Source organism: Lathyrus oleraceus, chromosome 7 (assembly GCF_024323335.1).
Source record: "Lathyrus oleraceus cultivar Zhongwan6 chromosome 7, CAAS_Psat_ZW6_1.0, whole genome shotgun sequence".
NCBI classification, from domain to species: domain Eukaryota; kingdom Viridiplantae; phylum Streptophyta; class Magnoliopsida; order Fabales; family Fabaceae; genus Lathyrus; species Lathyrus oleraceus.
In genome coordinates, this window is record NC_066585.1 from 377,118,784 (window position 1) to 377,130,939 (window position 12,156).

The window sequence follows — 12,156 nt, forward strand, 5'->3', positions numbered from 1 at the left end:
GTGCCCATTTGATTGGTTAACATGTTAACCAACTCATAGTTACTATCATCCATTTGCTGCCTTAACACGGCTATTGAAGTGTTCGACAGCGGCATGGTTCTGTTCTGAGAATTACTCCTAATGCTTCCCCCTTGCGCTGATCCTTACAAGGATGGATTCATGTTTTGAGTGTTGTCTAAAAACAATGTTGCACTTGATGTCGAATGATATCCTGGCATTAAGGAATACGACATTCCATAAAGAGGATTTGTGGTGCAAAAGCAAGGTACATAAGGTCTGAACATCGTTATCGTTGATCATGAACCCCCCGGTGGAGGTAGAGAAATTGATGTTCCAACCGCACCCGTAGTCGACATTGTTGGGGCTGCACTTGTCATCGGTGGCAAAGTGGAAACCTGTGAGATTACTATTTCCGTAGTGGATAAAGTTCCTCGTGGTACTTCATCTATATTGGAATCTGACATTCTCAAAGTTTCTCGTGGCTTACTATATAGTTTGCCACTTCTAAGTTTCATGCAATTTCGCAACTGTGCTAGCACCGTCCCACTGGGCGTGCCATTTTGTTTACTGTGGAAATTGGTAAACAACCGCTGGTCCTCCCTAGGCCTTGAGACTAAAGGTTACTTGTAGGCTCGACCAGTTGATCCTAGGACATGTGCTAGTGCAAGTGTGGCTTATTCAATTCGACGGAACAACTTTGGGAGGAATGACTCCTGACAAAGTATTGAACAAGCGCAGGTTTTTCCACATGAACGGTTTAAACGATGCTATAGCCTATCGGTGACTCTTGACCGACAATGCTACAACATTCAACAGACGTACACGACGAACACGCTTTTGGTGAACTCTATTATCGTAATAGAATTAGTGTCGACAACGTAGACGACAACGTAAAGTGATAAATCAAAAGTAAATGAAAATAAAATAAAATGTTCAATGGAAACAGTTGAAAAGTAAGGAAGTTGCATTGAAATAAATGTGGTGATTCACGTACATAACACTCTTAAAAACTCTTGCTTCCTCGCGTTAGGAATGAGAAGTTTCTTACAAGTGATTTTTAGTACAAGGTGAACACCTCGAGCCCCTCATGGAATATCCTATTTATACTAAACTAAAGAAAACTGCCTACAGGCTAAAACTCCTAAAAAGTAGCAGACGTCGTGCCACACGATCTGCGAACCGCTCTATCCACGTTTTGCAAACTGCTCCATATTCTGGGGCCTTATTCTTCTTGTAACTGCTAGTCATTTTCCGGGTATTTAGGGAGACACTGTCTTCTATGTGTTTGGCACGATCTAAAATTCTTTAAGTCCCAAGCTTCATTTCAGTCGACGGAATGGCCTTTCGACCCAACGTGCTTCTTCTTTCAGCTTCATCCCTTGATGACTTACGTTTTTCTCGACTCTTGATTATCTCAGGCACCTCTCCACACTTTGATGGGGTATAAACCCCAAATTCACAAGACCCTTTCATCAATTATGCCTTCAACATGCCTTAGAGATTTCTCGTGGTAACAAATACCAAGAGGAGAGAATATCCATCACCGATTAGAATGAACATATTAAGCATAGACTCAAACAAGGGAAGAAATTATTCGCCAATGGTTAGGATGAATATATGAAGGATATACTTCCTGGGAGACGTAGAGACGAATCCACCAGGGAAACAAGGTTAACTTTGTCGGGTATTGGGCAAAAGTAAAACACATGAGAAGAATATTACTAGTTACTGGGTAATAGGTTCTCAGGGGACCAAAAGCTTCTATCTAGGTAAGATCTAGAAAGAAAAGGTTAATTAAAGGACTCATCCCAATGAGGATATAACTCAGGGGGAGTAGTTCCGTCCAGATAATCAACTGGGGAGGAAGTTGAAATAATGATCATCCATGAGGAAATATCTCAGTTGGGAAAGAGAAAGTTTAAAGTCTTTCTGCTTAATGGGCTGACACTCTACAATTGAAAGAGGACAGACAAACCACATATGTATGGGGGAAAAGTAAACCACCATAGCAGAGGATCAAAATGAACAATGAATCATAAAGTGCAACAATGCAATAATGAAATTATATGAGTGTATATGTATATTTATATATGATGATTATGCTGAAAAAACGATCACAAAGGATACAAGTGTCACTGATTTGAATCATCGATACAACTCCTAGCCAATCCTCACGGGAGGGAAATAACTGCTGGAGAAAGACAAACAAACGTTTTGAAGGCTCAATCCTGGCTGGATAAAGCACAAGGAGAGGATCTGCTGAGGAAACTGCTACAAACTCTGTGAGGAATTTTAGGTTAACACAATATCAAATGGGAGACAACCCTGCAGGGGACAAACGTAATAGCTGCTCAAAATCAGGAGTAACTCTGACGATTTGCGAGGAATTTAAAATTCTGCCGATGTTGTGCTAACTGTCGAAATAACATGCCTACAACTCAAGGGAGGCCAACAAACTCGGCTGGGGAAACCAACGGAACTCGGCTACTGAAACGATGTCGGGGATGAAATAGGGATTACACCCACTGCTTGGAGAGAACCAATAATGCTCTGTATTTTGGGGCTTACCGCTTTTCAAACTGTTGTCGATATTCCTTTTAAATGACATCGATTGCTTAAAATAACTGCTTTTATATATTTAAAATATTTTGATTTTAATTTAAAATTTAACTTCAAAATGATCATAACAAAATTTAAATCTATTTGGCTGAATTAAACAAGAGTAGAAACAATTGGATAAAGTTCAACTTTATTTAATAGAATGGTAGTCTGTAAATGACAAGACTCTATAGATCTTTACAAAAGTTGAAAAATGCTAATTTACATGGAAAATGGCTACATTGAATACAATGATCACTAATCCTTCTACCAACTTTTGATGTCCACTGTGCTCCTGGTATTGGCTGGAGATGATGAATCATGATTGATCGATTTGCTCAAGAAAGTCTTCAAAACTGAAGATCAGCAGGATGCAGTTACTTGCCATAATCCCTACTTTTTTCATAAATTGCCCTAAGGTTGGGTACTCAATTTATCGGGATGATTCCTTTTGTTTTATGTATCTAATTTTTGCCTGGATCGCCTTTTCGAGTTTCAATCCACTGAGAGGCTCATTTTTGCCTAAGTCTCCCTTTCAGGTTTTCAACTTAGCGAGTTGTTCTTTTCTTTTTAGGTGAAGTATTTCTTGACTGCATTTGCGTTCACAGAATAAAAGGCTCACGCCTGAAAAGGCTCACGCCTGAAAAGGCTCTTCACCCTTTCAAGTGAACTCTTCACCATCCATAGTTGTAAGAATAAAAGCACCGCCTGAAAAGGCTGTCTTAACAACATATGGGCCTTCATAATTAGGAGTCCATTTGCCCCTAGAATCTGGCTTGAAAGATAGAATCTTCTTGAGCACAAGGTCGCCTTCTCTGAACACACGAGGTCTGACCTTCTTATCAAAAGCTTTCTTCATTCTCTGCTGATAGAGATGACCATGACACATGGAAGTTAATGTCTTCTCTTCAATTAAATTCAGTTGGTCAAACCTGGTCTAACACCATTCAACCTCCGTCAACTTAGCTTCCATCAAGACACGCAATGAGGGGATATCAACCTCTACCGGGAGCACAACTTCCATGCGATAAACAAGTGAGAAAGGGGTTGTCCCTGTTGAAGTGCGAATAGATGTGCGGTACCCATGCAGAGCAAATGGGAGCATCTCATGCCAATCTTTATTCGTCACAACCATTTTTTGAATGATCCTCTTGATGTTCTTGTTTGCATCTTCAATAGCCCCATTCATCTTAGGTTTGTAGGGAGAAGAATTATGATGTGCAATCTTAAAATCTTTACAAAGAGCTTCCACCATATTATTATTCAAGTTAGATCCATTTTCAGTAATGATCTTACTCGGCACACCATAACGGTATACAATCTGGTTTTTGATAAATCTCACAATAACTTGCTTGGTTACATTCGCATACGGTGTCGCTTCAACCCACTTTGTGAAGTAGTTAATTGCCACCAAAATGAGACGATGTTCATTCGACGCTTTGGGCTCAATCATGCCGATCATATCAATTCCCCACATGGAGAAGGGCCATGGGGAGGAAATGACGTTCAACAGTGTCGGAGGAACGTGAATCTTATCTGCATAAATTTGACACTTATGGAATTTCTTCATAAACTTGCAACAGACAGATTCCAGTGTCAGCCAATAGTAACCTGCTCGCAACATCTTCTTTTTCATAGCATGCCCATTGGAATGAGTACCAAAGGAACCTTCATGGACTTCAATCATCAATAGGTCTGCTTCGTGTCTATCCATGCATCTGAGCAGAACCATATCGAAGTTTCTCTTGTAAAGCACATCACCATTTAGGTAGAAATTGACGACTAATCCTCTCAAAGCCTTCTTATCTTTCAAAGATGCCCCAGGAGGGTAAATCTGACTTTGGAGGAAACATTTGATATCAAAATACCACGGCTTCTCATCTTGGACCTCTTCAACAACAAATACATGAGTTGGCCTATCAAGACGCATCACAGACAGATTTGGAACTTCATTCCAAAACTTCACCACAATCATTGAAGCCAACATTGCAAGAGCATCTTCCATCCGGTTTTCATCTCGAGGGATATGATGAAACTCAACTTTTATAAATAAAGTTGAAATCCTCCTCGCATAATCTCTATATGGTATCAAACCGGGTTGATTCGTCTCCCATTCACCTTTGATTTGATTCACGACTAAAGCAAAATCTCCATAGACGTCTAAATACTTGATTCTGAGATCAATGGCCCCTTCAAGCCCCATAATACAAGCTTCATACTCATCCATATTATTTGTACACTTGAAAGTCAATCTAGTTGTGAATGGAAAATGCGTGCCTTGAGGAGTAATGATTACTGCCCCAATACCATTACCATATTGATTAACAGCTCCATCAAATACCATGCCCCAACGGGAACCAGGTTCTGGCCCTTCTTCAAGCAATGGTTCATCACAATCTTTCATTTTCAAGTACAAGATCTCTTCATCAGGAAAGTCATATTGTACTGACTGGTAATCTTCAATCGATTGGTGAGCTAAATGGTCAGCCAAGACACTACCTTTGATTGCTTTCTAAGATCGGTATTCAATATCATACTCTGATAAAAACATCTGCCAACGGGAAATCCTTCAAGTTAAAGCATGCTTCTCAAAAATATACTTGATTGGATCCATTTTGGATATCAACCAAGTGGTATGATTCAACATATATTGACGTAGACGTTTAGCAGCCCAAGCCAATGCGCAACAAGTCTTCTCCAGCATAGAATACTGAGTCTCTGTTACAACGAGAAATCTCTAAGGCATGTTGAAGGAGTAATTGATGAAAGGGTCTTGTGAATTTGGGGTTTATACCCCATCAAAGGGTGGAGAGGTGCCTGAGATAAGCAAGAGTCGAGAAAAACGTAAGTCATCAAGGGATGAAGCCGACAGAAGAAGCACGTTTGGTTGAAAGGCCATTCCGTCGACTGAAATGAAGCTTGGGACTTAAAGAATTTTGGATCGTTCCAAACACATAGAAGACAATGTCGCCGTAAATACCTGGGCGGGAGAAATTTGAAATTGGAAAATGACTAGCAGTTACAAGAAGAATAAGGCGCCAGAATATGGAGCAGTTTGCAAAACTTGGATAGAGCGGTTCGCAGATCGTGTGGCACGACGTCTTCTAGTATTTAGGAGTTTTAGCCTGTAGGCAGTTTTCTTTAGTTTAGTATAAATAGGATATCCCACGAGGGGCTCGAGGTGTTCACCTTGTACTAAAAATCACTTGTAAGAAACTTCTCATTCCCGGCGCGAGGAAGCAAGAGTTTTTAAGAGTGCTATGTACGTGAATCACCATATTTATTTCAATGCAACTTCCTTACTTTTTAATTGTTCCTGTTGAACATTTTATTTTAATTTCATTTACTTTTGAGTTATCACTTTACGTTGTCGTCTACGCTGTCGACACTAATTCTATTACGATAATAGAGTTCACCAAAAGCGTATTCGTAGTGTACGTCTGTTGAATGCTGTAGCGCTGTCGGTCACGAGTCACCCATAGGCTATAGCTCGTTTAAACCATTCATGTGGAAAAACCTGCGCTTGTTCAATACTTTGTTAGGAGCCGTTCCTCACAAAGTTGTTCCGTCGAATTGAATAAGCCACACTAGCACTAGCACATGTCCCAGGATCAACTGGTTGATCCTGCAAGTAACCCTTAGTCTCAAGGCCTAGGGAGGACCAACGGTTGTTTACCAGTTTCCACAGTAAACAAAATGGCACACCCGGTGGGACGGTGCTAGCGCAATTGCGAAATTGCATGAAACTTAGAAGTGGCAAACTATATAGTAAGCCACGAGAAACTTTGAAAATGTCAGATTCCAATACAGATGAAGTACCTCGAGGAACTTTATCCATTACGGAAACAGTAATCTCATAGGTTGCCACTTTGCCACCAATGACAAGTGTAGCCCCAACAATGTCGACTACGGGTGCGGTTGGAACATCAATTCCTCTACCTCCACCTGGGGGTTCAGGATCAATGATAACGATATTCAGACCTTATGTGCCTCGCTTTGGCACCACATATCCTCTTTATGGAATGCCATATTCCTTAATGCCAGGATATCAGTCGACATCAAGTGCAACATTGTTTTCAAACAACGCTCAAAACACGAATCCATCCTTGCAAGGATCAGCGCAAGGGGGCAACATTAGGAGTAATACTCCGCTGTCAAACACTTTAATAGCTGTGTTGAGGCAACAAATGGATGATAGTAACCATGAGTTGGTTAACATGTTAACCAATCAAATGGGCACAATTTTTAATCCAGTTATACAGGAATCTGCTGAAACAAATAGGCAGGTGGCGAATCAATTGACGCGCTTGTGTAATTTACTAGGGGCACCGGCTCGACAGATGGCACAAGTGGTTAGGAAAACTGTTCATCTTCATATGGAGATAGGGGCAGCAGAAGATGAGACAATCCACGAAGGACAAATCCTTAGACCCCAGCAAAATCAAGGCGTTGAATCAGGAGTCGCAGGACGTAACCAGATGGTATTGGTTAACCGACACCAGGATGCTGACCAAATTGTCGATCAACATCGACAAGAAGACGTAATAGTAGAAAATAATTTGACAACTATTTTCGAAAGGATTATGGCTAGAAATGGTATGGGTGCCATATTGCAAAGGCCACTGTACGCCTCCTCGTTGGCTGAATTTATTCTCCAAGCCGAAGCACCTAGGGGAATGAAAATGCCTAAGTACACTAAGTTTGGGGGAGAATCTGGTGAATCGACAATAGAGCATGTTTCCAGATGTCTAACAGAGTCAGGAGATTTAGCTCATAATGAGTGTTTGAGAGTAAAGAACTTTCCCTCCTCTCTGACTAAGGCTGCCTTCACATGGTTCACTTCTTTGGCCCCAATTTCAATCGATTCGTGGGCCAAATTAGAAAAGAAGTTCCATGAGCAGTTTTACGAAGGACACTCCAAAATTAGTATGGCAGAATTGTCTAGTATCAAGAGAAGGTTTGCTGAGAGCATCGACGATTATCTAAATCGATTTAGATCATTAAAGGCTAGGTGCTTTACGCAAGTGCCAGAACATGAACTTGTTCAAATGGCTGCAGGGGGGTTAGATTATTCCATTAGGAAGAAAATAGACCCAACTTTTGTGAAAAGTATGTTACAATTGGCTGATAGAGTTTGACATCTCGAACGGCTAAGGTTAGAAAAAGTTAGACAAAATAAGGCTAAGAAAGAAAAAGTAGCGTTTATCGACTACAACGCGACAGATCCAATATATGAGGATGATTATGCTTCATCGACCGAATTAGAAATTGACGTGGCTGAGTTAAAGCCAGGATCTTCCTACGAGTATCGGTCATTACTTCCTGCGCAAGGAAAAAATCCTGTCGAAAATAATCCAAAATTCCCTTCGAAAACTTATACTTTTGATGTGACAAAGTGTGAGGAAATTTTTGATCTGTTAGTCAAAGTTGGTCAAATGGTGGTGCCACCTGGTACTAAAATACCACCATTAGAACAAAGACAGAAAAGAGGTTTTTGTAAGTATCATAACTATCTTGGTCATAATACCTCTAATTGCTACCTTTTCAAGGATCTAGTTCAGAAAGTGATTCAAGAAGGCAGGCTGAAATTTGCTGGCCGCAGAATGAAGATCGACGCTGACCCTCTCCACCAGGAGGAAGCTCTATTCGTGGAGCTAGTCGAGATCAACATGGTCGAGATCACCGAATACGATGAGGCCGACATGCTGGAGCAAACTGGTGAAAGCCCAGATATCGACATAACTGAAGTTTACCCAAGGGCTGATGAAGACTTGGTAGACTTCCTGTATCGCTGCAAGAACAAGGGTTCACAAGTTTTCCGGTGCCGTGGATGTGGTGCTGTCACCGACAAAATAGCCACGGAAAATTTCCAGAAGCTGCAGTTGGGCAAAAGCAAAAGAAACGGGCCGACTAGAGAGCATCAGAATGAAAGAGGCTCAAAAAAGGCTGTGGAAAATACTCAAGCGAGGCCTAGAAGCTTTGCACCGTCGGCAAGTGTCCCTAGAGGCACTTGGGTCAAGCCTCAGGAAAAACAAGAGACCCCACAAGGGGTTGTTGCTGCTGCTAGAGGAGGTCTAACAATTAATTACAGGCGTGAGTTCAAGTCTGAAAAAAGGACTCATGTCTCTGAAAATTATTTAGGGAAGAACCCCATGTCGAGGACTCAATGGAGACGCTTCAAGGGGTGTAAGCAGGCCGAAAGAGAGGCTGCTAGAGGAATAGCTGGAACAGGCATGGCCAGTGGGGCGAATGCTGGAAAGAAGGTTCTTGTGAAGGTCGACACAATAGCTAAAGAACGAATCAGAGAGTATGTCTGTCGACCAACTGAGAAATGTTCTGATGAAGTAACTGATGACTTCAATTCAGAGTCTGCATCAAGCCTGGACATCTTGGTCAACATGGTGTCAATTCTACCACAAGAATATAATTGTGTGACTGAAGTGGAGGAGTCGGTAGACGATGCTGACGCTGAAGAAATGACTTTGCACTAGCCAAGATGCTATTTTGTACTAAACGATGGTTCTGCTGAAAGCCAAGAAGCAGTTTTCGAAAGACCCACGATGACTATGAAAAATCATTTGAAACCATTGTTGATTAGGGCCAAAGTGGAAGGAGTAACCATCAACAAAGTCTTGGTCGATTGTGGCGCCACTGTCAACATCATGCCGCACCATATTCTGAGGAAGATTGGCAAGTATGATACTGACATCAGATCCAACAACGTGGTCTTGTCTGACTACGGGGGAAAAATGAAAAGCACCATCGGTGTGATTATGGTGAACATCACGGTGGGCTCAATAACTCGACCGTCATTGTTTATGGTGATAGACGCCAAGCCAAGTTACAACTTGTTATTTGGAAGAGAATGGCTCCATGGTGTCGGAGCCATACCATCTTCAGCACATCAAAGATTGGTGATTTAGAGAGAAGATGGAGTGGTCGAAAATATCGAAGCCGACCAAGGGTACTTCATGGCTGACGTGAATAATGTCGGCAAGAAGGAATTCGAGAGAAAGCTGGCCAATATTTCTCCTTGTTTTCCAGTTGATGATGTATATGCTAATCTGAGTGAGGCTTTCGTTTCTCTAACTTTACACGAGACTCATGGCTTCATTTGGGATGTGGAACGTTTGGACGATCCGCCCTATACAGGTATCCGACCGACAGGGGGGGAGATGTCATTGATGATGACTGAGCTAGAAGCTCTAAGAAGGATTTCAGCATACGTTGCCGAGAACAAAATAAAGTCGGCTCTAGAGGCTGAAGAAAACATGGTTGTCGAAGCCTATGTGTTAAATAAAGAGGGTTATGTGGCTATTGGGTCAGAGCCTCTAGATAAGCCAGTTTTGGCTAAAGGAAACGTCAACATGCAGCGTTTGGACTGTATTTATGACGATGAACCTTTAGGGTTTGAAAAAGACCCAAAGGCACCAGAGAAAATGCGGCCAAAAGACCCCTTTGAAGAAGTCGACCTTGGCGAAAATGGCGAAAAGAGGCCAACATACATCAGCACCAACATTGACAAAGAACTAAAGTCTGATGTAATATCCGTGCTTAAAGAATTTAGAGACTGTTTTTCTTAGGATTATAACGAAATGCCTAGTTTAAGTAGGGATTTGGTCGAGCTAAAGCTGCCAATAAAAACTGGAAGAAAGCCAGTAAAGCAGACGCCTAGGCGTTTCGCCCCAGAGATCATGGCAAAGATAAAAGCAGAAGTAGAAAGACTCTTGAAAAGCATGTTTATACAAACTGCAAGGTATGTCGAATGGTTGGCCAATATTGTGCCAGTCATCAAGAAAAATGGGTCTTTAAGAGTATGTATTGATTTTAGAGATCTAAATGTTGCTACCCCCAAAGATGAGTATGCCATGCCCGTAGCGGAGATGCTGGTCGATTCGGCCGCTGGTTTCGAATATTTAAGTATGTTAGATGGTTATGTTGGATATAACCAAATTTTTATTGTAGAAGAAGACGTGTCGAAGACGGCGTTTCGATGCCCAGGAGCCTTGGGAACATATGGGTGGGTTGTCATGCCATTCGGTTTGAAAAATGCCGGAGCAACATATCAGAGGGTAATGAACTCAATGTTCCATGATTTTATCGAAGATTTCATGCAAGTATACATTGATGATATTGTGATAAAATCAAATGGTCGACATATTCACGTCGAACATCTCCGAAAGGCCTTCTTAAGGATGAGGAAATGTGGATTGAAAATGAATCCATTAAAGTGTGCTTTTTGTGTGCAGGCAGGCGATTTCCTTGGCTTTGTGGTGCATAAAAAGTGTATTGAAGTAAACCAAAGCAAAACAAAAGCCATTATGGACGTCAAGCCTCCGTCGACCAAAAAGGAACTACAATATTTGTTGGGCAAAATAAATTTTCTTAGAAGATTTAAATCAAATTTAAGTGGCAAAACAAAATCTTTTTCCCCACTACTTCGACTGAAGAATGAGGATTTTAAGTGGCAAGAAGAGCACCAAGAGGCTTTTGACAAAATCAAAGAGTATTTGACTAGGCCTCCAGTACTGGCCCCTCATGTTAGGAATAGGCCAATGAGGTTGTATATTGCAGCCTCAGAATCGACTATAGGAAGTATGTTAGTCAAAGAGGATGAAAAACGTGTCGAAAGACCTTTGTATTACCTTAGTCGAATGCTTAATGACCCTGAAACTAGGTATAGTGATATAGAAAAACTATGTCTATGCATGTATTTCTCTTGTATGAAATTAAAGCAATATATTAAGCATGTTAATGTGTACGTATCTTCTCACTTTGATATTATTAAGCACATGTTATCTAAACCAATTTTGCATAGTCGAATTGGGAAATGGGCTTTGGCATTAACGGAGTACTCTCTGACATACGTACCCTTGAAAGCAATGAAAGGGCAAGTAGTGGCATATTTCCTTGTCGACCATTCAATGGTCGAAATGGCGCAAAATTACGTAGACATAGTGCCATGGAGATTATACTTCGACAGTTCAAGACATAAGCATGGATCTGGGATAGGATGAGTCATAATTTCTCCAGATGGAATTCCAACAGAGTTCAAATACAGAATTGAAGGGGTATGCATAAATAATGAAGCAGAATATGAGTCGCTAATTACAGGACTTGAACTACTGCTGGAATTGAGGGCAAGGAATGTCGAAATTATGGGAGATTCTGAGTTAGTGATTAAACAGGTATCAAAAGAATACAGGTGTGTTAAAGAAAATTTAATCATGTATTTTGTGGTTACCATCAAATTACTCAAGAGGTTTGAGCAAGTCAACCTACAACATATACCACGGAAAGAGAACCAGAGAGCAAATGATTTGGCGCAGGAGGCTTCAGGGTACAAAGCGTCGAAAGACCAGGATGAAGAGGTCCAAGTAAGAAAGAAAGTACGAGCGACATTGTTATCACCATCAGATTTGTCGATTATAAAGTTGGGAGCTGTAGATAAATATAATTTTGAAATTCTGATCATCGACGACGAGGGGGAAAGTGATTGGCATAAACCGCTAGTCGACTATTTACGTAATCCTGTAGGGTTGACAGACCGAAAGATAA